This window comes from Triturus cristatus, chromosome 11 (assembly GCF_964204655.1).
Source record: "Triturus cristatus chromosome 11, aTriCri1.1, whole genome shotgun sequence".
In the NCBI taxonomy this organism is placed as follows: Eukaryota; Metazoa; Chordata; class Amphibia; order Caudata; family Salamandridae; genus Triturus; species Triturus cristatus.
The window spans coordinates 419,527,548-419,555,402 of record NC_140594.1 but is presented as its reverse complement, the minus strand read 5'-3'; the positions used below and the strand labels follow the sequence as shown (position 1 = coordinate 419,555,402).

The window sequence follows — 27,855 nt, the reverse complement described above, 5'->3', positions numbered from 1 at the left end:
TTCTTTAGCTATCTCTATGTTTTCACCAGTAATAGACTATTTCTCTATATACACTCTTTACCATGCACTCTTTACCATGCAGTCTTTACCATACAATCTTTACCATACAATCTTTACCATGCACTCTTTGACACGCAATCTTTTACAACACGCAGTCTACTGCACACTTTTTTAGACACACCTCCTCTACATATATCATAGTTAATGCTTACATTTCTACTAGCGTTGTTCGTTACTCGCCTCTTTCTGATCATTATTTTGGGATACTTTCAAGCTATACGCTGCCAAAAGCGAATAATAAAGAAGTCAACATACAAGTGAGAAATATTCAGCAAACCCCAATAGTGTTACTTACATGAAACACTCAACACTTCATGAAAATTTTTACTTTACCTATGTCTATGTTTCCAGCAATAATACACTTTACTTCTCTACACTCTTGCGCATGCGCTCTTGCGCATGCGCTCTGCCACACTCTCTCTCTGCCACACTCTCTCTCTGCCACACTCTCTCGACCATATGCTCACTGCTATACACTCTGCCACACTGTCCTTTGCCACACTTTACTACTCAATATATACTACATACATTGCTCATACTACTCTTTCAAACACATCCCATATACTACTCTCTCTCCATTCTTCACTTTCTTATCTTTGTTCATTTCTTTTGCACAATTTCCTATTCTAAGTTGGCATTTGCTAATGGTGAAAAAGTGAGTATGTTTGCAAACGCAAAATACATACTCCCATGGGGTGAATTACGTGAAGCACTGCCAACTTTTCTCACCATTTTTTTACCTTACTGTTTCTCTTTGTTCCGACTACTATTTCCATACATCACTCAGAAACCCACACTCTACTACTCTTTTCTTAACATTCCGCTACACATTCTCGATGTACACTTTAGAGAATGTGTAGCAGATAAACTATACTACATTTTCCAACAATTTTTCTAGCATACTCTACAGAAACCTTCCACTACAAACTATCTACGTATTATTACACCTGTATTACTATTTTCACAAAACTTTATGAGTATGTTTTTCTTTTATGACATTCACCAACTTTCTAAACCTCTAGTAAACAATGTTTACTACATACCTAACTACATATACTATAATACACTCTATGCTAAACTTTTCTTACTACTAAATCTCTATGACATTACTACAAATGCTTTCCTAATTTCTTTACATTCGACAACTTTCTGTATACTAATATGCTAAGTCATCATTAATACTTGTTTTTATTCTTCCCTAGATCACTGTAGCAAGTTGCTCATTCCTTATCAAGACATCAAGGTGAAAGTACCTTACTATTTTGTTAACCTATCAGCCTATGCTCAAAACAAATTAGTTCAAATCATTAGAATATATATATATATATATATTTTTTTTTTTTTTTTTTTTTTTTTTTTTTTTTTTTCCGCAAAACGGCCCACTTTGGAATTCCAGGCGCTCTATGGCGGTGCGGATGAGGTACGGCAGGGCCAAGCCGTTTGTAATTTCACCTTCGTTTCCCCAAGGGGGATTCCCCACGCACTCACGGACAGAAGCCAAACTTAGCCAGTAAAGTTTTCAGTTGTATTCCATTTAATCCATTAATTCACAGCGTGCCAATTCAAGTAAAAGGACTCTACGCGTTTCACCTCCCCTGAGGCTTGTTCACGAGATTTACCAATGATACACAGGCTTTTTTTTTCTTTTTAAATGCATGAAAAAAACATAAAAAAACGTGAAGTGACATCACATCCTGTTTTGGTGCAGCAAGGGATTATGGTCTTAGTAGTTTGTAATCCTATTTGTCACAAGTTTAACTAACAGTGTATCCACACAATTTATAAACAAAATTAACGCAAACAAATCGCAATTGAAGTTGATCAGGTTGACTTTGATTTAGTCATGCAGTCAATTGTTGGACTCTTAAGGTTTTAACAATAATTATAACCCTCCAGTGGGTCAATATAAATCAAAACCATGGATTATATTCACAATTGTTATATATGGGGCCCTCCAGTGTGCCTGACCTGAATCTGATATTTTGATATGTCGGAATGCAATTATGTGGCAATCGAACCTTGAATTCATTTTACGATGTGACGTGCTGCCTAGTGACACCCCAAATTAACAAAAACCAATTAAGTGAAAGTAATCATCAAAAAACCTAAAATATTAAAATACAGGAGGCCAAAGTTCATGTCCTTTATCATTCTATGACCTTATCCATGATAATGAAAGTTTATAGGTGATAATGGAGTTCTTCATCCTGATTTAACCCATGAGGAGTCAGAGTCCTGAAATTTAAGATGTGCTTCGACTCTTTCTGCCTGAGAGTTCTTTCACGGTCACCTCCTCTGGGATGCATTCCCACCGCTTCAACAGCGTAAAATTTAAGTTCTTTCCAGTTGCCATGATGTTCTTTTTCCATGTGCTTGGCCACCGCATTACTTCTGTCGTTGTTTATCGTGGCCCTCACATGCTCCAATATACGTTTTTTTAACTCGCACTTTGTGCTTCCCACGTACTTCAGAGAACAGGGACACTCAATGATGTAAACGACAAATTGACTTTTACAGTTAATCAATTGCTGGATTTTCCACATTCGTTTGTTTGCCATTTTGATTTCCTTCATATTTTGAGCAATTGTACAGACCTTGCAGCACGTGCATTTGAAAAAACCGATAGGTTTTAGCCAGTTCATCTGTTTTTTTTGGCCCAAAAAATGACTATGTACCAATTGGTCTTTGAGATTCTTTGACCGTCTGTATGTGATATTCGGGTGATCCCCCACAATACTTGAAGTTGTTTGATCCATTTTTAAAATGTGCCAGTTCTTACGCAGTATTTTAATCAATTGTGGGTTGTCAGTGGAATGAGTGGTTATAAATCTTATTTGATTTTCATCCTGTTTCTCTTTTTCTTTTTCTTTCAACAAATCAATTCTCTTGATGCTCATGGTTCTCTTTAAGGACTCCTGGATTGATTTCTCACTGTAATTCCTTTTCTTGAAGCGTGTGATTGCCTGGTTGCGATGTTTTAACCATTCTTCTTCCTTTGAGCATATTCTCTTAATTCTGAGAAACTCCCCGTAGGGGATGTTTTTGATCAAGCTCTTTTGATGGAATGATTCAGCATGTAGAACTGCATTCGTTGCAGTGTTTTTCCGATGTAATGTTGTGTGAATCATATTCTCAACAATGTAAATTTCAGTATCCAGAAAAACAACTTTTTCTTCACTGATGTGATATGTGAATTTTAAGTTGAATTCAGATGTGTTTAGAATCTCAAAGTATTCAGCAAATTCTTTTTCAGATCCCTCCCAGATAATAAACAAATCGTCTATGTATCTAAACCAAGCAATGGTTTTATTTACATAGACGTCATGTTCGCTGCTCCATGCCCAGCTCTGCTCCCATAGACCCATCGTTAGGCAAGCATATGATGGACTAAAGGAAAATCCCATTGCTGTCCCCTTTGTTTGACGAAAGATTTCCTCACCGAACATAAATGTGTTTTGTTCCAGACATGTCTGTATCATTTGTAATAACATCACATTATGATCAGAGAATTGGATGTTTCTTTCTGAGAGGAAGTGTTTACATGCTTTCAAACCAATGTCGTTTTGGATGTTCGAGTATAGTGATATAACATCCATTGTTATTAGTTTGTAGTTTGTTTGCCAAGGTGTGTCCTGTAAATGTCTCAATAGGTCCCCCGTGTCTTGCAAATAGGAACTCAAATTCTTTACATATGGCAACAAAAATACATCTAAGAAGTTAGCCATTGGTTCCAACAAAGCTCCTTTCGCCGAGATTATCGGTCTCCCTGGTGGTTGAAGTGGATTTTTATGTATCTTGGGAAGGAAATAAATGGTTGCCATTTTTGGATGTTCCATGGTCAGATATTTCACTTCATCATCATTCAACAAGTTTTGTTTATTCCAAATATTCAGCTTGACATCCAATTCTTCCTTCCATTTTTTTGTTGGGTTTGTTTTTAGTTTCTCATAGTATTCTCTGTTTAGTAATTGTGAGTATGCCTCTTTGATATAAGCATCTTTTTCTAGGATGATGATGTTACCCCCTTTATCAGCCATTTTTATTTCAATGGAGTCATCATTTTTGAGTCCAAGCAGGGCTTTACGTTCTTCCAATGAAAGATTGTCTTGTTTTCTCGAGTGGTTTATTTTATAAAGATCTTTTATGACACACTCGTGGAAAAGGTCAATTTTGTTCCCTTGTGGCAATTGTGGATAAAACTTGGATTTGGCTTTTTTGTAACTAGAACCAGCTCCCAACTGGTCGCAATATGATCGTAGCTCACTTTCCTGATGCTCTGGACCTTTATCCAGATCCATTAAAGTGATAAATTGTGTCGTATCTTTTGCCTGTAGTCCCATTTCTGGTTTTTCAACAATTTTGTGGTGTGACGCCATTTTAGGATTTTCCGCAAACAGCTTAGCTAATTTGATTTTGCGAACATATTTATATAGGTCGATTCTTGTTTCAGCAAGATCAATGCCGGTGGTGGGGCAGAAATTTAAGCCACGTTGTAGCAGTTTTATTTCAGTGTCGGTTAAGATTTTTTTGGAGAGGTTTATGACTTGTAGCTCTTGATTGTCATTTGCGACCATTTCAATCTGATTGACTAATTCCATTTCTGTCGCATACTTCTCGTCGTTGTTCCCACTCGACTGAAAATAGGGTTTGCGCTGCCGCTTGCCTCTTCTTGTTGTTTTCTGCGGGCATTTCCACGTCCCCTGCCTCTTCCTCGGGTGTTTGATTGTGGCATTCCCATATTCTTCTCCCAGTTTTTTTGTTGCAACGCTAATCTCATCTCTCCTAAAAAAGAGCATTTAACTCTTGCGTCACTCTGATCACCTTCCAGATCACTTGCATCGGTTGATGTTAATGAAGATAGGCTACTGCTGTTTGTAGCCATGTCTAATTTATCCTGTTGTTTCAAACGGTCATATTTTCTCGCATAGGTAAAGATACGACCCTCCAAGTAATCCTCTTTGTCTCGTTGGAACTTCGATAATTTTCTAGCTTTAACACTTTCCTCGTGTTTCTCTATATACTGTTCCAATTCCTCTTTGAATTTTAATAAATCTGGGTTCATAACCACCGTTGCCAATTCCTTTTCCATTTCTCTTAGTTGTGTGGTTGTTTTCTCAAGGGCTATTTGGATATGTTTCACCAAAATTTCCATTAATCCTAATGAAGATTTAAGGATGTATTCACCCCATTCACTCAATAGTTCATTGCTAGTGTCTGTGTGATTTGGCATTAATCCAATACGAAGCCCACGTGGTACTCTTTTTACCTCTAAGTACTTTTTCAAGGAGGTTACTTCCCACCACTTATTTATTTCTTCCCACCACTTATTTATTTCTTTTTTGGACAATTTCTCCCATATGCGCAGTCTATTTTTCACATCGGTTCTGTGTGTGCTGCTAGTCGTTTCATCGCCCGTATTTGCTGTTGTCTCTTGTTCAAAAAATGTGTCAATAAGGGCATTTCTATTGGCCTCCCTTTTATCCATTTTTGAACTGGCTCAAAAGAACACTTTGATTAGCGCTGTTGTTTTACGACCAAAACTTCTCCAGTCATTTGTGTTTTTCTTTTTATCCCATCCGTCTCTTGCATTACTAATTCCGCTTCCAATCTTAACAGAAATAGTTCTCCGAGTTACCGATGCAAGTGATCTGGAAGGTGATCAGAGTGACGCAAGAGTTAAATGCTCTTTTTTAGGAGAGATGAGATTAGCGTTGCAACAAAAAAACTGGGAGAAGAATATGGGAATGCCACAATCAAACACCCGAGGAAGAGGCAGGGGACGTGGAAATGCCCGCAGAAAACAACAAGAAGAGGCAAGCGGCAGCGCAAACCCTATTTTCAGTCGAGTGGGAACAACGACGAGAAGTATGCGACAGAAATGGAATTAGTCAATCAGATTGAAATGGTCGCAAATGACAATCAAGAGCTACAAGTCATAAACCTCTCCAAAAAAATCTTAACCGACACTGAAATAAAACTGCTACAACGTGGCTTAAATTTCTGCCCCACCACCGGCATTGATCTTGCTGAAACAAGAATCGACCTATATAAATATGTTCGCAAAATCAAATTAGCTAAGCTGTTTGCGGAAAATCCTAAAATGGCGTCACACCACAAAATTGTTGAAAAACCAGAAATGGGACTACAGGCAAAAGATACGACACAATTTATCACTTTAATGGATCTGGATAAAGGTCCAGAGCATCAGGAAAGTGAGCTACGATCATATTGCGACCAGTTGGGAGCTGGTTCTAGTTACAAAAAAGCCAAATCCAAGTTTTATCCACAATTGCCACAAGGGAACAAAATTGACCTTTTCCACGAGTGTGTCATAAAAGATCTTTATAAAATAAACCACTCGAGAAAACAAGACAATCTTTCATTGGAAGAACGTAAAGCCCTGCTTGGACTCAAAAATGATGACTCCATTGAAATAAAAATGGCTGATAAAGGGGGTAACATCATCATCCTAGAAAAAGATGCTTATATCAAAGAGGCATACTCACAATTACTAAACAGAGAATACTATGAGAAACTAAAAACAAACCCAACAAAAAAATGGAAGGAAGAATTGGATGTCAAGCTGAATATTTGGAATAAACAAAACTTGTTGAATGATGATGAAGTGAAATATCTGACCATGGAACATCCAAAAATGGCAACCATTTATTTCCTTCCCAAGATACATAAAAATCCACTTCAACCACCAGGGAGACCGATAATCTCGGCGAAAGGAGCTTTGTTGGAACCAATGGCTAACTTCTTAGATGTATTTTTGTTGCCATATGTAAAGAATTTGAGTTCCTATTTGCAAGACACGGGGGACCTATTGAGACATTTACAGGACACACCTTGGCAAACAAACTACAAACTAATAACAATGGATGTTATATCACTATACTCGAACATCCAAAACGACATTGGTTTGAAAGCATGTAAACACTTCCTCTCAGAAAGAAACATCCAATTCTCTGATCATAATGTGATGTTATTACAAATGATACAGACATGTCTGGAACAAAACACATTTATGTTCGGTGAGGAAATCTTTCGTCAAACAAAGGGGACAGCAATGGGATTTTCCTTTAGTCCATCATATGCTTGCCTAACGATGGGTCTATGGGAGCAGAGCTGGGCATGGAGCAGCGAACATGACGTCTATGTAAATAAAACCATTGCTTGGTTTAGATACATAGACGATTTGTTTATTATCTGGGAGGGATCTGAAAAAGAATTTGCTGAATACTTTGAGATTCTAAACACATCTGAATTCAACTTAAAATTCACATATCACATCAGTGAAGAAAAAGTTGTTTTTCTGGATACTGAAATTTACATTGTTGAGAATATGATTCACACAACATTACATCGGAAAAACACTGCAACGAATGCAGTTCTACATGCTGAATCATTCCATCAAAAGAGCTTGATCAAAAACATCCCCTACGGGGAGTTTCTCAGAATTAAGAGAATATGCTCAAAGGAAGAAGAATGGTTAAAACATCGCAACCAGGCAATCACACGCTTCAAGAAAAGGAATTACAGTGAGAAATCAATCCAGGAGTCCTTAAAGAGAACCATGAGCATCAAGAGAATTGATTTGTTGAAAGAAAAAGAAAAAGAGAAACAGGATGAAAATCAAATAAGATTTATAACCACTCATTCCACTGACAACCCACAATTGATTAAAATACTGCGTAAGAACTGGCACATTTTAAAAATGGATCAAACAACTTCAAGTATTGTGGGGGATCACCCGAATATCACATACAGACGGTCAAAGAATCTCAAAGACCAATTGGTACATAGTCATTTTTTGGGCCAAAAAAAACAGATGAACTGGCTAAAACCTATCGGTTTTTTCAAATGCACGTGCTGCAAGGTCTGTACAATTGCTCAAAATATGAAGGAAATCAAAATGGCAAACAAACGAATGTGGAAAATCCAGCAATTGATTAACTGTAAAAGTCAATTTGTCGTTTACATCATTGAGTGTCCCTGTTCTCTGAAGTACGTGGGAAGCACAAAGTGCGAGTTAAAAAAACGTATATTGGAGCATGTGAGGGCCACGATAAACAACGACAGAAGTAATGCGGTGGCCAAGCACATGGAAAAAGAACATCATGGCAACTGGAAAGAACTTAAATTTTACGCTGTTGAAGCGGTGGGAATGCATCCCAGAGGAGGTGACCGTGAAAGAACTCTCAGGCAGAAAGAGTCGAAGCACATCTTAAATTTCAGGACTCTGACTCCTCATGGGTTAAATCAGGATGAAGAACTCCATTATCACCTATAAACTTTCATTATCATGGATAAGGTCATAGAATGATAAAGGACATGAACTTTGGCCTCCTGTATTTTAATATTTTAGGTTTTTTGATGATTACTTTCACTTAATTGGTTTTTGTTAATTTGGGGTGTCACTAGGCAGCACGTCACATCGTAAAATGAATTCAAGGTTCGATTGCCACATAATTGCATTCCGACATATCAAAATATCAGATTCAGGTCAGGCACACTGGAGGGCCCCATATATAACAATTGTGAATATAATCCATGGTTTTGATTTATATTGACCCACTGGAGGGTTATAATTATTGTTAAAACCTTAAGAGTCCAACAATTGACTGCATGACTAAATCAAAGTCAACCTGATCAACTTCAATTGCGATTTGTTTGCGTTAATTTTGTTTATAAATTGTGTGGATACACTGTTAGTTAAACTTGTGACAAATAGGATTACAAACTACTAAGACCATAATCCCTTGCTGCACCAAAACAGGATGTGATGTCACTTCACGTTTTTTTATGTTTTTTTCATGCATTTAAAAAGAAAAAAAAGCCTGTGTATCATTGGTAAATCTCGTGAACAAGCCTCAGGGGAGGTGAAACGCGTAGAGTCCTTTTACTTGAATTGGCACGCTGTGAATTAATGGATTAAATGGAATACAACTGAAAACTTTACTGGCTAAGTTTGGCTTCTGTCCGTGAGTGCGTGGGGAATCCCCCTTGGGGAAACGAAGGTGAAAATATATATATATATATATATATATATATATATATATATATATATATATATATATATATATATATATATATATATATATATATATATATATATATATATATATATATATATATATATATATATATATATATATATATATATATATATATATATATATGCAAAACAGAAGGTTGCCCTTATTCGAAACGCCACACAGTGGGTAAGTAACTCCTTTTATTCACCGCCAGCTGCAGGTACATCAGTGTTCTCTCCCAATTTGCCAGATGCATTTCGGCCGCCATGGCCTTTTTCAATGGCTTCTTCACAAGTCCCGACAGTCATTGCGAACTTATATACCATAAACCCGCCCTAATGGGACTTTCTTAATGATTGAAATGGTTGGCTTGACAAAGGCTTCGCCGAAACGCGTCGTACTGTTTTGTTTTTGAGTCAATAAACCTAAATTGAACTCGTCCTCTGGTGTGCCGCTGGAAGTTATTCTGAAGTTTGGGATAACGTCTTCTTTGGAAATACATATAGGCGGACTGTGCTCGCTGCTGGCACCGGCGTCGTCAGGAGGGAGAGCGGCTCTTCACAGTGACCCTTTTGAGAAAATATATATATATATATATATATATATATATATATATATATATATATATATATATATATATATATATATATATATACACACATACACACTTTTAGAAACATACTCCTTGTGTTGAGCATGCATAACCTAAATTTTCTATAGCTATAACATGCCTCTTAAAGATACAAAAGCAGATTATAAAGTCTAGTACTTGCAGATTTGTAAATATCATTCACAGGCTATTTAATAGACACGGAGCTTTGCTTAAAGCAGACCATTCGTGGAAACGCACTAAAAACGTATACAAACACACACCCAATGCATGCATAGAAAACACTTAAATTCATTTAAAAATCCTATGCATATAGCATAAATAGATAGACTACGGTATACATAACCTATTTTACGCAAATCAGTTGGCTGAACAGCATCTGTTCATTCCTTCCTATTATTAACAGCACAGGAAAAGTTGCATAAGACTTGGTTATCTACAAAACTAAATAGTAAATACTCAGAAAAGGTCGAAGGTATATATAAATATTTATATATGCTAGTTAGCATTATATTTATATATAATCACACATATATATATAGTCGATACAATATACTTACAACACTAAAATACAGCATAAAGAGAACACTGCAATACAGACATATAATAGGTAGTTTAGGGCCTGCAGTTTGTGACACAGAAATAATGTTCAAATAATCAATATCATGGAAATACTGCAAGCAACTTATCATCAAGGACATAACAAATTTTCCCCTACTTCGCGAGGCAAACAATGTTTGCCAAACAGCACATTTGCAATCATACACAATTGCTACAGACCTGCTAATACATGGACTGTAGAAGATTTACATGCCATTATGGACTTGGGGGATGCTTTATATATAGATATGCATTCCATTAATCAAGAACACCTTATGCATCCTGATGATTTACCAAATTATATACAACACAATAACACTATCTATTCGCTTAAGCTTAAACAACCTTCTTATGGGGATATACTGAAACATTTTGACCCATCTTCACCAAAAATGCAAACAGTATTGAGAGCTGCACTAAATTTACATTGCGGTGTTTTACTTTGCATGGATATGTATGTTATAGCCATTATGCACAGTGAAAATTCATACTTTGTATTTGACTCACATAGCCGCGATAGCACAGGAATGCCTCACCCAAATGGAACATGTATTACCATACAAATATCATTTGAAGGACATAGAGTACATTACAAATCTGGCATATAGTCTAAAGCGACCCAATACAAATTACTTACCATATGAATTAACTCCAATAGATATAAGTACAATTAAAAAAGAGTCACTACATAAGGCAATGCTCATAGCAGAAAAAAATACAAGTACCATATTACACAAACATATTTATGTGCATTCTACTAAAGTATGTACAGATTTTTTCACACACAAATTGAAAACTCGCATAGAAACTGAAAAACATTCGCTCCGGAAATCAAAGACAGGCACTCTTGTAAATACACAACAGCCATCAGCATCATTAGCTACTACTCAGCATATTCAAGAAGAAAAAAATGCCCTTGTACCTATAACAACTGCACAACTGCCTCTACCTACCTGCAATAGCATAGATACAACACAATATACTAGTGACTCACATAATACTACTACATACGCAAGTATACTTACAAATGCACTTACACACAACACAGGAATCACAAGTTGTAATACAAGAAACATACATACACAAAACAGGACAGCCTGTGATTTGCATACTAACGCATATACACAGAGTTCCCATCCTACAAACATACCTAACACTCAGTGTAACAAAATAGTTAGTCCACAAAGTAACACCAATGCTATATTGTCCAAAAGGCATAATACCATCAAGAAAAACATAGACCACACTTTTTTAGCAGAAACACAACAAAATATAAATGTAGTAAATAGTACAGACAAACAGCAAACATAAACAGATCTTAGACTACCATCAAGGTGTGCACAATCTGTACAAAATAGTCTATTTGCTATTCTACATAACTACTGTAAACCCGCACATAGTTGGGATAGTCTAGACTTGCAATCTATTATGGAACTTGGAGATGCTCTATATATTGAAATACAGTCTGTTAATAAAGAAAATTGTATGCAGCCACAATATTTACCCAATTACATAGATCACAATAACATTATATATGCAATTAAGCAAAAAAAGAGCTTTGCGATTGAGGGGAAACAAACAGAAATACAAAATACCAAGCTTTTGAGAACCCTTACTTCAATGAATTTGCAGAATGGTATATTTGTTTGTTTAAATGCATATACTATTTCAATATTCAAAACTATCCATGCATACTTTGTATTTAATTCAAGTAGCCAAAAAGAGAAATTGTTCTCATGCTGAGGAGACATCTATTGCTATAGAAATCAAATCACCTAAGCAGCTTATTGAATACATCATAACGTTGGCTCTTCAGAACAAAGTACCAAATTCATTAAGTATTACTTTATACTTCACTCCAGTTACAATACGCAAAATTGCAAATTACACCGATAAGAAACATATATCCATACTACAAAGGTAGCTCTAAATGCATCTATACATATCACACCTATAGAGTTACAGGTAGAAAATACACTCACAGAAACACTCAACAGCGATAGTCAAATGCATACAGAGATTTCCACAACCACAAGTAATATTGGATCTAACATAGCTATTAAAAATCCCAATGCACTAACGAGCACATTTACACCCGATGCTGGAATTCACAATCAACCAGCTGCAATAGGAGTCCAACAAAATACCAGTAATAGAAAAAGATTGCATGCACAAGAACCAGAAAATACACTGAATGACACAAATATAACATCATTGCCAACAAATGCCATGATTAGTAGTTTCCATGCACAAATTAGATATGGCCCAGAGTATGCTTGCACTATTTGCAATCAGTTATGGCATAAACAAAGTTTGCAAAAAACGCACAATGTAAAAAAAAGGGCTAAATTCAGTGAATGTAACATTAGCAAATATCAAACAGAAGATATATGCAGAACATGTTACAAATATATTGCCAAGGACAAAATACCACCTTGTTCTTTCTATAATGGGATGACATTTCCTGATATACCACCAGAATTACACTTGCATAATTTAGAAGAGAGATTAGGATCACCAAGAAGGATTAGTTACTTACCTGTAATCCTAGTTCTCTTCCAGGGGTATCCTCATCAAAGTCATAAGCATTAGAATATTCCCGCCCATGTGCGGGATCCCGGAAACAGTATATTATATGTGCCCCACATATACATATCCATACATATATACCTATATGTATACACAAGCAAATGCAGCCCCTAACACCCTAGAGCTGAATCATGCTGTAAGGAATTTCCACTACACATTAGAAAAAATAGCATTATAAACATGAGAAACAACATTATAACTTGTTTGGAAACTGTTTTAATGCTTAGAAAACAGCAGAAATTCTTAGAAAACACTGAAAGCATAGGAAGCTCCCAGGCTGCATTGCAAATACCCAGTCTAAAAAGACTGAAAAGCTAACTCATAGCTGTATAGTAAGAACTGACACCGTGCCTTTAAGGCACACCTGACCCCCACCTTCCCATCATGCCTCAGGGGTGACAGTTAGGTCAGTTGTTCTTTGCGGAGACTGAAAAGTCATGGCCCAAAGAAAATAATAACCTCTGAAAACTATCACACCTTTGCCCGGGGAGGCGGGAGGGTTGCTTATGACTTTGATGAGGATACCCCTGGAAGAGAACTAGGATTACAGGTAAGTAACTAATCCTTCTCTTCCAGGGGATCCTCATCAATAGTCATAAGCATTAGAATAGAATAGCGAGCCTCACCTCATCTCCCTGCGGGCAAAGGAAAGAAAAAAACAGAGAAGGAACAGTATGCTCAGATAGCTCAGCTACCCAAACAGGTTCCTCAAGGAGGCTTGGCCTACTTGGGCATCCGCCCTGGAATCGGATTCGAGGCAGTAGTGCCTGGTAAAAGTATGGACCGATTTCCAAGTGGCCGCCTTGCAGATCTCTGCCATAGGAACGTCATGCAGGAAAGCTACTGTGGCCGCTTTCCCCCTAGTAGAATGGGCCTTAGGGGCCAAAGGTAAGGGCCTTTTCGCCAGCTGGTAGGCTAGGGTAATGCAAGAAACAATCCATCTGGAAATGGATCGCTTAGCTGCTGGGAAGCCTGTTCTCATGGCGCCATAGTTGACAAACAGCTGGTCCGTCTTCCTAATGCCTCTGGTACTTGCCAGGTAGAATTTAAGTACCCTTTTGAGGTCTAAGGAGTGGAGCGACCGCTCAGCCGGGGTCGCTGGATTCGGGAAGAAGGATGGCAGAGAAATGGACTGATTAATATGAAAATCAGACACTACCTTAGGGAGAAAGGATGGATGTGCCCTTAAGACCACTTTGTGCTGGTGAAAAACTGTGTACGGCTCTTTAGTACACAGAGCCTGGATTTCGCTTACTCTGCGTGCCGATGTAATGGCTACCAGAAAAGCCGCCTTCCACGACAGATGCTGTAAAGAAGCTTTGTGGATCGGCTCAAAAGGTGGGCCCATCAACTTGGATAACACTAAGTTCAACTCCCACGGAGGTGAAGGGTTTCGAACAGGGGGGTAAACTTTTTTCAACCCCTGCAAGAAGTCCTTGACCACCTGCATCTGGAAAAAAGAAGGTTGACTGGGAGACCTCCTGTAAGCTGTAATGGCAGACAAATGGACCCTGATGGATGCATACTTCAAGCCTGATCTAGCTAAGTGGAGGAGGTACGGAAGGATGACGTCCTCCTGCCCCTTTGTAGGATCATGGTGATTCTCCCTACACCAAATGAAGAACCTCTTCCACTTAAACGCATAAGACGCTCTTGTGGAGGGTCGCTTCGCTTCCTTGAGAATATGCATGCAGTCAGGAGGTAGACCTAAATGTCCGTATTGCAGGACCTCAGGAGCCATGCCGTTAAGTTCAGTGAGGGAAGGTTGGGATGCAGAATCCTCCCGCCCATCTTGGACAGCAAGTCCGGCCTGCAAGGCAGCCGCCTGTGAGGTCGAACCGAGAGATGAAGAAGGTCCGGGTACCACCACTGGCGCGGCCAGTCCGGAGCTATGAGGATCATCTTCATGTCGGATCTGAGCAGCTTGGATACCACCTTCGGAATCAGAGGCAGGGGCGGAAAGGCGTAGGCAAATGTCCCTGACCAGTCCATCAAAAGAGCATTCCCCCTGGTCCCTGGACGGTGGAATCTGGACGCGAAGGCGTGGCATTTTGAATTTTCGTCGTCTGCAAACAGATCGATGTCTGGACGACCCCACCAACGGAACAGGTCCGCCACCACGTCGTCGTGCAGCACCCAGTCGGGCTGATCTTCGAAATGCCTGCTGAGTGCGTCTGCCTTGATATTCAATTCCCCTGGAAGGTGTACTGCCACCACCGAGAGGTTCCGGGCAAGCAGCCAGTGCCAGATCGCCTGCGCCTCCAGGGAGAGGGGCCGTGACCGAGTCCCGCCCTGTTTGTTCAGGTAAAACATGGTCGTGGTGTTGTCGGTCTGCACCAGGATTGAGTTGGTCTCGATTGCTGGGAGGAACGCTTTTAGAGCAAGGTGGACTGCCCGAAGCTCTAGCATATTTATGTGGTAGCCCTGTTCTTTTGCAGACCACTGACCTTGTATCTGGAGGCACCCCATGTGGGCTCCCCATCCTTGTAGCGACGCGTCTGTCACCACTGATTGCACCGGAAGTGGCTGGTGAAACGGGACTCCCACCAACAGATTGTTCTGACGAGTCCACCATGTTAGGGAAGATTTCGCTACCTGGGGGAGAGAGATCCGATCTCCCCAACGACCTGTGGACTGATCCCATTGATCCTCCAGAGCTTGCTGCAAAGGTCTCATCCGCAGCCTGGCGTGGGGAATCAGAAAAATGCAGGACGCCATGGAACCCAGCAGAGATGCTACCTGCCGAACTGACTGCCTCCGCATCTGCTGCATAAGCCTGCATTTTTTCTTCATTGAAGACAGTCTCTCCTCCGAAGGATACGCTCTTCCCACGCTTGTGTCCAGAACGGAGCCAAGGTAGTGGATGGACTGAGTAGGCCGCTGCACGGACTTCGCCATGTTGACGTGAAGGCCGAGAGCGTGCAACTGTCTTAGACAGATTTGGAAGTCTTTCCTCACCTGTTGCTGGGTTGGAGCCTTCAGTAACCAGTCGTCCAGGTACGGGTAGACGAAGAGACCCTGCTTGTGTAGGCAGGCCGCCACCACTGCCATACATTTGGTGAAGACTCGCGGGGCCGACTTGAGTCCGAATGGAAGCACTTTGTACTGGTAGTGCTTGTCTCCTACCACAAACCGCAGGTACCTGCGGTGATGCTTTGCTATTGGAATGTGAAAATACGCATCTTGGAGGTCCACCGAACACATCCAATCTCCGACTTGTAGATGTGGACATATTTGGTGAAGCGCCAACATACGGAACTTCTCCTTGACGATGACTTTGTTTAGGAGACGAAGGTCCAGAATCGGCCGAAACTTGTGCTCTTGATCTTTCTTGGGCACCAGGAAGTACCGGGAGTACACTCCTTTTCCGACCTGTGAAGGAGGAACCCTTTCTATGGCATGCTTTTGCAGAAGGGACCTCACTTCCCGCTTGAGTAGGTTTAGGTGGTGAGGACGGGACCTCTTTGGCGGGATGTCTCTGGGAAGCGCTCGAAAACGTAGCGCATATCCATGACGCAGTATATTCAGCACCCAGCGATCTTTTGTGATGCTGACCCACTCTGCTAGATGTTGCGACGCACTTCCTCCCACTGGAGTGGGCAACGGTCGTAGAGGAAGCCACAGCTCATGACTTTCCTCCTCTTGTGGCAGTGGAGGACTGTTGTTGGTGTCCACCTCTGCCTCTGCCAGACTTTCCGCCTCGAAACTGGGTTTTCCCTTGGGGTTTGCTCTGAGACCACTGAGGGGTTTGAACCCTCTGTTGAGGCCCCTTGCGTTGGGTGGGTCGAAAACGGCGCTTGAACTCCTTTTTCTTCTCCAAGCCCACGGCTTTGAGAGTGTCCAGCTCAGTTTTCATGCGCCCCATCTCCTCATCCGTGTGAGTGCCGAAGAGGGAGTTGCCAGAGAACGGGAGGTTTAAAATCCGTTGCTGTGCGTCCGGCTTGAGCCCTGTCAGACGCAACCAGGACGACCTCCTGGCGCAGACGCCGTGTGTATAAGAGTGGGCTGAGATTAGCGCACCATCCGCCGCTGTGCTAATCGACTGATTAGCCACCAGTGCCCCTTCAGTAACAATCTCCTCAAAGTCCTTTTGGTCCTCCTTGGGCAGCTTGGATTTGAAACGTTCCATCGAATCCCAGAGGGCCCTATCGTACCTGCCCAGAAGCGCCGCCGCGCTGGAGATCTTGAGGGCTGCCGCCGCCGAAGAGCAGGTCCTGCGTCCCCATGAGTCCTGGGTTCTGCTCTCCTTGTCTGGAGGGACGGAGGAGGAGGAGGACGACGCCGTCTGACCCTTCCTGGCAGCTGCCACTATGACGGAGTCCGCAGGTGGGTCTGTCTTTACAAAGACGGGGTCAGAGGTAGCTGGCTTGTATTTTTTTAGGATACGAGCCGGAACGGCTTTGACAGTCGCCGGGGTGAGAAAAGTGTCCATGACTGGTTCCATGATTCCTGGGACCAAAGGTAGCAGCGGACGAGAGGCAGACTTTTGGTGAAGTGTTTCAAAAATCACCGAGGTTGTGACTTGGGGGACTGACATCTCAATCCCCAGCTTCAGTGCTCCCCGCTGCAACACTTCCTGGTAGGTGTTGATGTCGTCTACGGGAGAGACCCTGGACACTGGGCTGTCCGTGAGCGTGGGAGAATAGTTTCTGATGGAGGACTTGGAGGATGAGGAAGAGGACGATGATGGAGTCCTTTTGCGCTTCCGGTGATGATCACGCGCCCTTGACCCAGGTGAACGCTCCTCCCGTCTGGGGGAGCGCGATCTGCATCGCCTGTAGTCCGGAGATCTCGGACGTGCTGGCCTGGGGGGACTAGCTCTGTCCACAGCGGCCACCAGGCGTTGCAGCGGAGAATCATGCACTGGGCTGATGTATTCCCGCATCCTCCTTGTAGGCCCTGAGTCTAGCCAATGATGTGCTGGTAGTAGCCATCTGGGCGACAGAGTAACGTTCTGAGTCTGAGGAGAAGACCTACGGGGTTGAGCTGCATGGTCTCGTGGCTTTGCTGGTCGTGGAGAGGCCTCTGAGTGGGAGGAGGAGTGGCGAGAAGCCGACTCCGTAACCAGGACCACCGACTTGTCTGAGGCCTGTCTCGACGTCGAGCGCGGTCTTGACGACGATCCGTGGTGTCCTCTCCTGTCTCGGTGGGACTCTCTCGACGTCGAACGCCGTCTCGACGTGGACCGGCAGCCATGTTCCGTGGGCGAAGCCTGCCGCCTCGACGTCGAGCGGCGATGTGAAGCCGACGACGGAGGCTCTCTCTCCCTCGACGCCGGACGCCGCGGGGACGCCGGCGGAGATGCTGCCACTCTCGACGTCGATACCGATGCCAACCTCGACGCCGAACGCCGCTTGGAGGACGACGGCGGAGGATCCTGCTGCTTCGACGTCGAACGTCGATGAAGCCTCGACGACGGTGGGGATGGTGCCCTCGACGACGGAGGGGTGACACTCCTCGACGCCGGTCGTCGCCTGGTTGACGACGGCGGAGGGTCCCTGCTCCTCGACGCCGATCGACGTCGAGATGTCGACGGCGGAAGGTCCCTGCTCCTCGACGCCGAACGCCGCTGGGTTGGCGACGGCGGAGGCTCTCTGCTCCTCGACGCCGATCGTCGCCGGGTTGACGACGGCGGAGGTTCTCTGCTCCTCGACGCCGATCGTCGCCTGGTTGACGACGGCGGAGGTTCCCTGCTTCTCGACGCCGATCGTCGCCGGGTTGACGACGGCGGAGGGGGGGTGTCTCTCGACGCCGAACGTCGCCGGGTTGACGACGGCGGAGAGGATCTGGATCTCGACGCCGCTCTGGATCTCGACGCCGATCGTCGCCGAGTTGACGATGGCGGTCTGGACTTCGACGTCGACGTCGTACCTGCTCTCGACGGCGAGCCCGCTGTCGAGAACTTCTTTTTCGAAATATGACCTACCGGAACATCTTTTCCCAGCGCCGAGCCCGACGCTGAGGCGGAAGGACGAGAGGACTTGCTTCTAGATGATTTTTTATGCCTCTTGGAGCCCTTCCTCACCGGAGATCGGCCTCTAGATGGTTGCGCTAGGCCATAAGCGCGACTTCGCTCTCTGTCCTTCAAAGTTCTTTTGGACAGGCCCTGGCAGTGAGGACATGTGCTGGAATCATGGTCCTCCGGCAGACACAGGATACAGACCCTGTGAGAGTCAGTCGCGGCCTTTTTCTTGCCACAGGCAGGGCAAGGATCGAAAAGAGAAGGCATTTTAAGTGGAAAAAATGCCCAAATAAGCCTAAAAAAAGGCAGCCTCTTACTGACTTAGCTGTGAAACGTCGAAGTAAGGGAAAAAGAATTGAAAAAATAGACAATATTTTCTGACAAACTCAGAAAAAAGTGGAGCTCTGTTGCCAGGATCCTTCTAGAAGGAGCCGGAAAGAACAACTGACCTAACTGTCACCCCTGAGGCATGATGGGAAGGTGGGGGTCAGGTGTGCCTTAAAGGCACGGTGTCAGTTCTTACTATACAGCTATGAGTTAGCTTTTCAGTCTTTTTAGACTGGGTATTTGCAATGCAGCCTGGGAGCTTCCTATGCTTTCAGTGTTTTCTAAGAATTTCTGCTGTTTTCTAAGCATTAAAACAGTTTCCAAACAAGTTATAATGTTGTTTCTCATGTTGATAATGCTATTTTTTCTAATGTGTAGTGGAAATTCCTTACAGCATGATTCAGCTCTAGGGTGTTAGGGGCTGCATTTGCTTGTGTATACATATAGGTATATATGTATGGATATGTATATGTGGGGCACATATAATATACTGTTTCCGGGATCCCGCACATGGGCGGGAATATTCTAATGCTTATGACTATTGATGAGGATCCCCTGGAAGAGAATACCTTTTTTACAAATTAGAACGCTGCCGCGAGGCTTTCATAAATCTCTCAGGTGCAGTAGTTAACGTCCCTGCCGATGTTATGACAACTGTTACTGTTTTGCCAAGACAAATTAATGATAACATGACAATCCCAATTAAATTAAAAAGGAAATTAAGCTATAAATCCGATACCCATTTAGAAAATGTTAGGCCAAACAAAGTAAAGCGTGCAGCTCTATATTTAGCAACTACTAGCAGTATGTTCCAAGAATATGGAGTCACCGTTAATCAGGATTGGGAATATACACCAGAAAATATACCACCTTGTAATGACACTTCTGATACAAACAATACGTCAGATTCCTCAGACAACATTGCAGCAGGGAATTTAGATACTATGCTAACTAATGAAACTATAACTACAGAAAGCATTAATATTATGAATTTAGCACCTGCTGAATATCACACACCAAGGGGTCTATATGAAGACAACGATTCTGAATATTTAGCTTTCCCCACTATCTTTTGTGGGAAGCGAAGGCCAACAAACAAAGAAAGACATGTAACAATACATTACAGTACAATATGTCAATGGGAATTAAGAAGTAATGATCTAAGAGTAGCAAAGTCCATAACAAATGTTTTCTTTAAATTGAAAAAGTTGCATATTAAGCAAATACAGAGCAAAATATACATCTCGCTTAGAAAATATTTTAACAATGGTAACATTATTACAGCAAAAGACATAAAACAAAAATTAGATAGCATTTTCCAATTTAATGAGGGATACAACATACTAAAAACTATACGTAGCTCGCCACCATATTGGGAGCAATGCAAAAAAGACTTATTTGCTATGATTAGACAATTGGGGATACCAACATTTTTTTTAACATTATCAGCAGCAGAAACTAAATGGTATCATTTAATAAACATACTATTACGTACAGAGAAAAAACAAGAATGTACAGAAGAAGAATTCAAAAATATGTCATGGGAGGCAAAATGCAAATTAAAACAAATAAATCCCATTACTTGTGCACGACATTTTGACTTTCAAGTTAGAAAATTCTTTAATTGTATTTTATTGCATGAAAGTAACCCAATTGGCAAGATAATAGATTACTTTTATAGAGTAGAATTCCAACAAAGAGGATCACCACATATACATGCAATAATATGGATTGAAAATGCTCCACAATATGCAACTTCAGAACTTAATACAGTTACAGCTTTTATAGATAAATATATAACTTGTGCAAAAACACAGGATCCAAATGTTGAGTCTTTATTGCCCCTACAAAGGCATGGACATACCAAAAATTGTCGTATTAAACATAAAAGAACCTGCAAATACCAGTACCCAAAATATCCAAGGCCAGAAACTTTTATACTGGAACCATTACCACTAGACAAAACTGATCAAGAGCTCTTACAGCAAATTGAACTAATCCACCTGACTATGAACACACAAGAGTTCCCAAATTATTCCTTTACTCAGTTTTTAGATTCTATGCAACTAGATCTAAGACAATATGTTATATGTATACGCTGCATTATAGAAAAAAATACGATTTTCCTAAAAAGAACACCAGCGGAATGCTTTATTAATAACTACAATACTACAATTTTACAAGCATGGCAAGCAAACATTGATATACAATACATCTTAGACGCATATGCATGTGCCGTATATATAGTATCATATATTAGTAAATTACAGCGTGGAATGAGCAAGTTAATTGCACAAGCAGCAAAAGAAGTTCATCACAATCCAAGTATAAAAGAGCAGCTTAAGCATATAGGTAACAAATTCCTAAACTGTACAGAAATAAGTGCGCAAGAAGCAGCCTATCTTATACTTCAAATTCCTTTACGCAAAAGTTCTAGATCTTATGTTTTCATTAATACAAGCCCTCCAGAAAAGCGTACCTACTTATTAAAAGACATTGAGACTATAAATTTGTTACCAGATACATCCAATCACATACAATATGATAATGTTATAGTAAAGTACAGCAAGCGTCCTACAGAATTGGAAACATGTACATTAGCTGACTATGCATCTAGGTATAATGAAAATAATAAAAGTAGAAAGCGGAAAAATGAAACCGACCATGAGAATTTCCTCACAGAAAATAACTTTTATAGCTCAGATGAGGAAGAACTTGAAATTAATATACCAAATGAAACTGCAGAAACAGACTATACAAAGCGCAAAAAACAGAAGGTAATTCGCTATTGCAGATTTAACAAAAGGAATGACCCTGAAAATTATTACAGAGAATTGCTAATGCTTTATTATCCCTGGAGAGTAGAAAATCTAATAATTGGTAATAAGGGAACATATTATGAAAAATACCTAGAAATTCAAACCATAGTTGACGCTAATCATACTAAGTATAATAGGCATAATACCCCATTAACACCTAATACCAATGGAGACTGTACATTAGACACATTACTTATACCGCCAATGGATATAGAAACCGACGAAAACATTTGTCCTGAAGTTCAAGTGAATGAACCACTATTATATGACTTGGCATTTGATTTAGGCATTAGAAGTACAAGTAATGAAGAACTTTTAACCAATAATATAATGCCAAATGACCAATATCACAGTTTGGTGCAAAATCTTACAAATGAGCAACTTTAACTTTATATACCATCACTTGCATTGGCTAAAAACAAAAGAAACACCTTGCTATACGTTTTGCACAGGTGGTGCAGGAGTAGGCAAAAGCTTCCTTATTACAGCCCTTTACCAAACCTTACTACGCTATTACAATACCAAAGCTGGAGAAAATCCTGATAACATTTATGTATTGCTTACAGCTCCAACAGGCAAAGCTGCACATAACATACATGGTAAAACGCTACATAGTACATTCAAAATACCAGTTTCGCAATCGCTAACTCATAAACCACTAACTCATGAGAAGAGGAGTGCACTTCAAAATGAATTATTGCATCTTAAATTGCTAATAATTGATGAAATAACAATGGTAGGGGCAAATCTTTTCAATTTTATACATAACAGGTTGCAGGAAATTAAAATGTCCAACCTCCCTTTTGGTGGAATATCCGTATTAGCAATTGGAGAGTTTTATCAATTAAAACCAGTATTTGACACATACATATTTGAAAATTCTAGACATTCATACAGACCAGTAAGTACAAATTTGTGGCAAACACACTAAGTTGTTTGAATGGACAAAAATTATGCGGCAGCTAAATGACTTGCCATTTGCTCAATTACTAAACAGATTAAGAGAAGGAAAACAAACTAATGCCGATATTATACAAATACAAACACGCGAGTTAGAGCCACCCCAAAACATCACCAAAACCATCCCTTATATAATGGCAACAAACAAAGAAGTTAATAATATTAATAATGAAGTTTTGTTACAACATATAATAAACTATCCTGTTTACACATCAACCGCAATAGATACAGTTGCATCTGACCTAAGCGAAATAGTAATAAAAAAAAAAATACTAATGCAATTACCTGCAGATCCAACTAAGACCATGGGCCTGCCATTTATATTGCATATTGCATTAAAGTTACGATACGATCTGACATGCAATATAAATGTTAACGATGGCTTAACAAACGGTGCTACAGGTATATTTGAATTAGTAGAAACTATCAATAGCGTTCCACATGTGATATGGATTCTTTTTGATAAAGAAAATGTTGGGAAATTGACAAGACAGGAAAATAGCCAGATATATTGCAATAACATTTCGCCTCATTGGACACCAATTCATGCTATCTCTAGACATTTTCAATTTACACAAAAATGTATAACAATTATACGCAAGCAATTCCCACTACGCCAATCATCTGCACGTACTATACATACAACACAAGGAGAAACTATTGAACCACTTTACATCCATTTTAACAATAGTAAAATACATCATTTGCATTATGTTGCTTTAAGCAGAGCAAAATCATTAGAAAACATATATATTAAAAACTTTCAGCAAGACAAAATAGTTGTACACCCAAAAGTTCATGAAGAAATGGCCCGCTTAAGGACAGATATGCAATTGGAAATATCAGTACCACAATTATGTGACTATCTGCTAAACTTTAATATTATTGTACACAACATACGTTCACTACAAAAAAATCACAAAGCTATACAAGCCGACACAAATATCATGAATGCAGATATTATATGTCTCACTGAAATAAACACAACTAGGGAAGGAAACAGCAATTCATTATATATTCACCACTATCATCTGATGATATTTGATAAATTCCATAATCAGCATACCAAGCATGGAATCGCTATTTATTACAAAAAAAATATTTGCCTTTTACCAATTTATGAAACAGCACGAAATTGACATTTTACATTTTACTTTAATTGTAAATAATTGTGACTACTTATTTGTGATATTATACAAACCACCACATGTACAACTACAAAAACTTTTTCAAGTATTAACTAGCGTATTGAACTTTTACCCAAACTACAAATATATAATAATGGGTGACTTCAACATAGATTTAGCCCAAGTATCGCACAACGCAACACCACTATTAGAATACATGCAAAACCAATTCCAATGTCACCAAAAAATACAAAACTACACAGACTACAATTCAACCTTAGACCATATATATGTTAATGAAAATGTAACTCACTTCGGTATATTAGAGTCCTACTATAGCGATCACAAAGCATTATGGGTAGCAGTTTAACAAGCAGAATTTATCAATTGGTATGTTCTTTTCTTTCAGAAATTTGCTTTCTTTACATGCTATATTCAAAAGGTCTACTCACATTTTTTTCTCTCATTGCAGATTTCTTCTATACAAGAAATTAAGGAAGCAAAACACGAGGAAAGCAAACCTTATCAGAATGCAATACGAGCAAACATAGTAAAATGCTCTGCAAAAACAAATTGCAAAAAAAATAAGATTTTATTCCATATTGCTCTAGCTGATGAAAGTGGGTCAATAAAAGGAACTTGCTACAATGATGATTTTTTCAAGCTGACAAAGGAAGGAAATGGGATTATAATTCGGGATTTTATCAACAAGAACAATGTGATAATCTTAACCAAACAAACAAAGATTTCAAGAATGCCATTAACAATCCCGGAACCAATTACCCAGGAAGCAGAATATTTACTACAGCCGCCTGCACCGCCAGTTTCTCCAATAAAAACAAAAAGAAAAGCAAATTTACGGTCATTAATGAGCATATTAGGCACAATATCTGGGGTATGTCTCATAAAAAAAAATTGGTTGCATATTAGCAATTCCATGTAATAGTCAGTAAACCCACATACTATCAGCCACAGTATCTACCACACACACTTTGAAAAAACACTCTTCAGACCACTGTAACATACATTCTATAACACATTTGGTAACTCCAACTCTTTAAAACACATACTCTTAGCAGCACACTCTTTACTATAAACTATGTACAACACTCATTACAACACACATACTATCTATAAACATTTCTAGTACTAACTGTTAGTTCCTCCTCTTTCACACACAACACAATGTATTACATATATTTATAGACACTCTATAACTCATTCTTTACTACATAAACCTTTCCAATACTTTCTAGTACAATCTACTACATGCATAAAAAATAGTGTAAAATATTATCTAAAGACTAGATGTAGAAATAATCGATGTAGAAAATCAAATATAATACACAATGTTGATGCTAATAGCACTATACTTACTATACACCACATACAATGTACTAGCGACTCCACTCGCTCCTTTTATAATATTTATATACAACTGTTACAATTTGAGAAAACGGTATTACCAATGAGTAAGAATACAGGTGATACCCTAAATGCACTATTGAATCGTGTTGATTGCATGGAACATTCCCACCAGTTTCAAACACATGTAAAGTATTAGTACTATTTATTCGCAACACTTGTAAAATTGATAGCTATACAAAATATCATCATCTACTCTTTTATATGCACTCTCCTACAATTTAGATCATATATATACACTTTCATACAATACTCTCTACCGCACACTCTAACGTACACACTGTAGCACACACTATTACACAACAAATACACTACACCAATCAACAAACATTTGGTTCTCATGTTCTCTCCAATAAACAACTATACTGCTCAACTGTATACTATCTATGCAAGAACCAATAACACTCATTTTTTGGAAAATTTGACAGGAGGAATAAACAAAAACAGTATTCATTGGAGGACAAGAAACTAAACTAAAATCGATAACAGTCAACGATGCAACAGACTCAGTGAAAATAACACTATGGAGAGACGCGGCGGACTTTCCAATCGAACTTGGAACCTATATCAAAATAACGCATTTAACAGTGCATGAATTTAATAACCAGAAAATATTGAATTCTACTCGAAATACACAATTGCAAGTAAGTACAAAGTAAAATAACATTTTTCTCAATACAAAACTTGCATTCTTTACAAAACACTTACTTACACATCTAGAACACAAGACAAATTAAATTCACCATTTTAATCTCACACCTAACAACATCAGTTGCTCTTTCTTCAACATATAATTTGCAATTGTACACAACTCTCATACACATAACTCTCATACACATAGCTGTCACACCAAAATATTATATCACTTTACATACATGCATATACATTAATACAAAACACTCTGAATATCTCTAACTACATTTCTGTTTACCTTCCCTACAGCTCACTACCTAACGACAAAATACAAAACTTGTAGAAAAATACATTGCAGAACATACTACATCTTTAGGTCTATTAATTTTGCACACATTTTAAAATGCTACTCCATAACCATACCATAGTAACTATTTTAGTCACTATCTATACCTTACCTACTACCACATGCAAACTTCAAATACCTTACTTTGTCTATATAGAACGCTAACTTTCACTCAGAATACCAACAATTTCATACATTACTAAATCTAAAGCAAAACATCCAACTCTAGATCTACGTCTACATTTACCTTTTCTTAAACCATAATACTACACAACTTCCTTAAATGCAAACTTAGTTTTTACCTTAACTATAACTTAGCTTCTAATTTATTCGCACTATATCACTCCTTACCTCTGCATATTCAAATTCTATTTCAAAGTTTTCATAAAATGCACTGAACAAACATACATTTCTCTAAATATCTTTCACCTTTAGTTCATCTTACATTGCATTTCAGACACTCTGCATCAAAAATATACAACACCTCCTTAATAAAATCCATAAGTACTAACACATAATTACGCACTTTAGGTCTTTGCCTTTAACTAACCATACACACACTTCGCAACCTCTCCGACAATATGCAATTAACAGTAATATCTTTGATAACTTCCTTCTGCATCTATGGCACTTTTCTATTTCTTTCAAAAGCACGTTCTAAAATAGCAATAAAAAAACGCATATACAGTAAAAATGGCTTTCGTAACAAATGTTTTTTTCTTTTCACAGAAAATAGAGCCACCCCAAGAAGAACTTCAAATCACAATATATGGACTAGAGAATACTACTCAGGAGAAAAGTACCATAACAATACAAATTGAAGACAATGAACATTTGAAATCAGTACAAATTAGCAATGCACTTCTAATGGACCACCTAAATATACCAGCGGATATTGATGACTTTGCAGAGGCTCTTATGTCACACCTGCCAAAGACATTAAATATCTTTCAAAATTAACACATTATCGGAATTCTAGACGAAGCTTAAATTATGCAATGTGCAAAAATCATAATTTTTTTATTTTAAATAAAGATAATAAATAACAATTACACATTTAAGTTAATAAAAATCTCAAATGACATTTGGCTTACTGTTTCTTGTTTCAAAGACAGAATACTGTTTAATATGTACTTGGATGCATTTATATGCTCCATTCTGATAACCAATTACACAATCACTTCTGTATACATGTACACATTTTGCCTTATATATGTACTAATATTACAAAAAAAGGAATAATAGAGGTCTATACTTTCTCAGTAATACTTACTGCACTCTGCCACTAATACTTACTCCTCCATTTAGAGTCTACAACTTCCTATTCACACCTTGCTCTCTCTTAACAGCTATTAC

General features: G+C 39.4%; 1 long non-coding RNA gene across 1 annotated transcript; it reads left to right on the top strand.

The window, feature by feature from the left end:
* The first annotated feature begins 1,241 nt into the window (after positions 1-1,241).
* Positions 1,242-27,546, top strand: LOC146784357 (uncharacterized). The gene is made up of 4 exons (XR_014970632.1): positions 1,242-1,303; positions 24,568-24,990; positions 25,949-26,164; positions 27,229-27,546. It is a non-coding gene; the product is annotated as an uncharacterized LOC146784357 (long non-coding RNA).
* The last annotated feature ends 309 nt before the right edge of the window (positions 27,547-27,855 follow it).